The sequence below is a fragment of the Arachis duranensis genome, chromosome 7 (assembly GCF_000817695.3).
Source record: "Arachis duranensis cultivar V14167 chromosome 7, aradu.V14167.gnm2.J7QH, whole genome shotgun sequence".
Classification (NCBI taxonomy): Eukaryota; Viridiplantae; Streptophyta; class Magnoliopsida; order Fabales; family Fabaceae; genus Arachis; species Arachis duranensis.
The window spans coordinates 70,251,549-70,256,020 of record NC_029778.3 but is presented as its reverse complement, the minus strand read 5'-3'; positions in this window follow the sequence as shown (position 1 = coordinate 70,256,020).

The window sequence follows — 4,472 nt, the reverse complement described above, 5'->3', positions numbered from 1 at the left end:
CAAATAACTCAGCCTCACTAAATGGAAGTAGAAAGAGGGAATTTGGATGCACAAAGTATACCTTGCTATAGTACCGCTTCAGCAACATTTCCTTTGCCACCCCGCACATGCCACAAAAATAGAGTAAATTTGACATGACCTGCATATGTTACCAAAATCATAAGAAAGAAGTAACATTTACTTTTACAAGACAAGATAGTGTTTTAGGGATAGAAAAAGAACCTTGTTGCACAACCACTCAGTCCAAGATGGTTCTTTGCATAGAGGTGAAACAAGTATCAAACCAAGTACACGTTGTCTATACTTCATCTATTGTAAACAGTAAACACATAAAAACATTAGAAAAATTGAACGATCCATTATTGAAACTCTAATGTAATTTAAAAAGGGGAGAGGCTGCATAGCACCAACATAATAACTTACAGCAAATAAGGTAAGAATGTAAGTCCCGGCAGCTACTCCTATGCACATTACTGCACTAAGACTGCAGACAAAAAGAATGTCGGGGTCAGATTGCCTTCTCAAAACGAACAACTGCCAATATTCAAAGTCTAATGGAAATTGGTGTAAACTAATCTTCTTTGTGTCATTAAATGGAAATCAATTACAGATTAAGCTTGAACTTACTCACCCAAAAAAGTTGAGAACCTCGGCTATTTGATCTGCTAGGTCGTCAACAGAAAGAATTGGATAATCTGGAACAATCTCAGGAGCTCCCAACTGCAACAACTCTTGAACAAAGTACAAGATGATAAGAAAGCAAAAACTTAAAATATTATCAATGAAGGAATTTATAACAGTGAGGAGATATATACATCAAGTAACAATAATCAAAACCCCTAATCAAAAGTTCCAATCATCAAAATCCCTAATCAGAACAATAATTATTTACCTGACCTTAAGCAGAGGTCAAAAATAGTGCAATTGTTATTATACCTTGCAAAGATAGTGCATCAGTGTCATCTTATTGTTAGAAGCACAAGTGTCAGTAAGCTTTAAAAGACTATCCAACTTGAATCCAATTGCAGATCCTGCATAAATTAAAAAATAAATAGTAATCCATAAACTGTTAGGACCAGTCTTCACTGTTTCAAATAAAGTCAACACAAGTACACACACACATTAATATAAAACTATAAGCTTCGCATAGTAAGACAGCCACTATAAGTCCAAAGTATCTGGCACGAGTTATAGAATTTATACACACACACATTAATATAAAACTAAGTTTCGCATAGCAAGACAGCCACTATAAGTCCAAAGTATTTGGCACATGAGTTATAGTATTTACCTATTCTATAGTATGGAAACCCTTAACCTAAAACAAAGAAACCAAATTGCACATGTCAATCTCATAATAGCACTAAAATTCGAAGCAACTGTGCTTCATTACAATATCATATGAATTAATATACAACAGATACCAAAACATCACCTTCCACTTTTACTTGACAACTAAATATTTTCTATTCTGGTAATATTTTTATAAATTTGATTATACAAAGTGAACACCAACCTGTCAATATCAGTATAACACTAAAGCTTCTTCTGCCTCACTTCAGCATCCTGCATATACATATACGTATGAAATCACAAATAAAATTTAAAATAAGCAATAAATAGGAAAAAAAGGGTATTCAAGTTGAAGAATTTAGAGGGGAGTAGGTGCTTACGGAAACCGGGTTACAAACAAAACTAAAAATTAGCATCCAAAACACCTTAAGTACTTTCAGGCCCCCACCTTTCTTAAAAAGCTTTCGAAGAAACAACTTGACAAGAAATATGTTGAAAAGCAGGCTGTGATATACAATACTAATTGAGTTTTCCTGTTAACACAAGTGATCTAATAAAAAAACAGACTTAGTTCCAAAAGTTTTAAAAACATCAAGTCATTGTAAAAAGTCAAAAAGGATGTTGAAAGGCTTACCCCAAGAAGTATTCCCATATATAATGTCATAGCCGAAACAGTCCCACCCTGCAAGTAGCAAAGTGCAATAGAACTCATTTGAATTTCAGGTGAAATTACATGAGAAAGCTACCAGGATATTTTCACCTGCCAAATAAGTTGCTAATCCACTAACAAGTAACAACCTTCTCTTTTGCATATTGCCCCAAACAAATTTGAAATTCTTTTCTATCACAAAAATAATTTCAGTAAATACCCTATTCAGTTGACCACTTTCTGTGATCTAATGACAACCAACCAGTCCAAACCTATGTGATCTAAAATAATAATGACATTGATATGCTAAACCTAGAAATCAAGGAGGCAGTGAGCGCCATGAAATTGCATTGCCTTTTAAAACAATTAATTCGAAAGCTAAAAGAAGCTAGTAAAGTGATGCAAATATCAGTCGACAGATAAGATAGTAATATAACCAGAACAGGGTCTCAACTTCTATACTCTGCTAATTAAATAATAAAAATCGTTGGGCATAGCAACAAAACAAGCCATGCCAAGGTATCTGGCACACTAATGCAGAAGCGAAGCTTACTCCCTATATCTATGTAGTTCATCTCCGAATTTACCTGTCAGCATTTGGCATCCTATGCCTCCATCATCTTCTAGACCTCCCTAACAGTAGCCTGTGGATTTCTCGTCCAGAGACAGTAGCAGAAGCTTGCGACTCTCCTTAAACATGCTGGGTTGCAGAAAAAAATTTGTTTCTTCCTTAACACAGCACCTAGTGATTAAAGCAATAAATTTATCCATATACTCAACCATTCAAAAAAATGCTCATTATCAGATTGCACAAGCAGCAGCAGATTCAAAGGAGAAAGGAACCAGAATGCGCAGAGGTAAGAAGAACAAGTAGACGCGGATGGAAATAAATAAATAGTATGCATATTCATCAACAATACATGGCTTGTTCATCAATTCACATTTCACAATTGCATATAAACCAGATTATTATACCAAACCCCCAAATTAAAAACCCTAAAATTGGAACTCTAAACCACCCAAATTTTAGAACCAAACGGAAATCTATAAAATACCTTCTCGACGATGTGAGCGCAGAGAGGACGAGATGAGCGCAGAGATGACGATGGTGAGGGCGCAGCTGACGATCAATGCAGGAGGGCGCAGGTGACGGTGAGTGGCGAAGTCGTGAGCGGTGCGGAGATCAGTGCAGGAGGGTTCACGACGGTGGTATGGGCGGCACGCGACGATCAGTGCAGGAGGGTTCACAATGGTGTGAGCTTCACGATCTTCACATCGGTGTGGCGCTGAGTGGTGAGTGGGGACTGGGGTGCGATGATCTTCGCGACGGTGAGGCTTCACGCTCTTCGCGCGGCGCAGGAGGCAGGGTTTCCTTCTCGCGGTGCAGGAGTGCAGGAGGGTTTTCTTCTCTACTGAGAAGGTGACTTCAATTCTGAGCTTTGAAGGGAATGAAAATTTTCACCAAGTGTTAGCTTACAGTGTGTGCTTTACACCGGGAAAAAGTTAAGAGAAGAGGGAAAAAATTTACCAAGTGTCTAATTTTTTACTCTAGACACATTAGGCATCACTTTTAAAATGCACCCAAAACTTAATAAATAGGCTACTCTTTAAAAGCGTCTCCTTTGATACGAAAAGTGAATCTATAGATATCAACCTACGGCTACGCTTTATAAGTGATTTCTAAAATACCTAAGGCTACACTTTTTAAATGATGCCACAATTGTGTATCCTTTTCTCATATAAAAAGGCAACACGGAAAAAAGCGTAGCCTATTCAAAGAATAGGCTACGCTTTTCAAATGTAGCTTAAAAAAAGTGTGGTTGAATGGGTATTTTTCTTGTAGTGATCCTAACATGAAAAGTTCATAAGCCAATTTGGCAACATAAATCAAATACAAATAAAAGCATTAGAATAAATAAAAGCAAAAAAAGGAATTAAAGTGAGGGAACATTGAACCTGATATGAAGAAGATGAGATAATTCTAAAATTAAGAGAAATTTTAAATCCTAAGAGAGAGGAGAGAACCTCTCTCTCTAAAAACTACATCTAAACCTAAAATTATGTGAATGAGAAGTTGTATCCATTCTCCTTGATGAATGGATGGCTTCCCCAATTTATAGCTGGTGCACGAAATTGTGATCAATACTTTTCACAAATCAAATAATCCCCGGTAATGAATCCAAAAACTTGGTGTTCAATACCATGGCATAAACACAACTTCGCACAACTAACCAGCAAGTGTACTGGGTCGTCCAAGTAATAAACCTTACGCGAGTAAGGGTCGATCCCACAGAGATTGTTGGTATGAAGCAAGCTATGGTCACCTTGTAAATCTTAGTCAGGCAAACTCAAATGGGTATGGTGATAAACGCATAAAACATAAAGATAAAGATAGAGATACTTATGTAATTCATTGGTAGGAACTTCAGATAAGCGTATGAAGATGCCTTCCCTTCCGTCTCTCTGCTTTCCTACTGTCTTCATCCAATCCTTCCTACTCCTTTCCATGGCAAGCTTAAGCAAGGGTTTC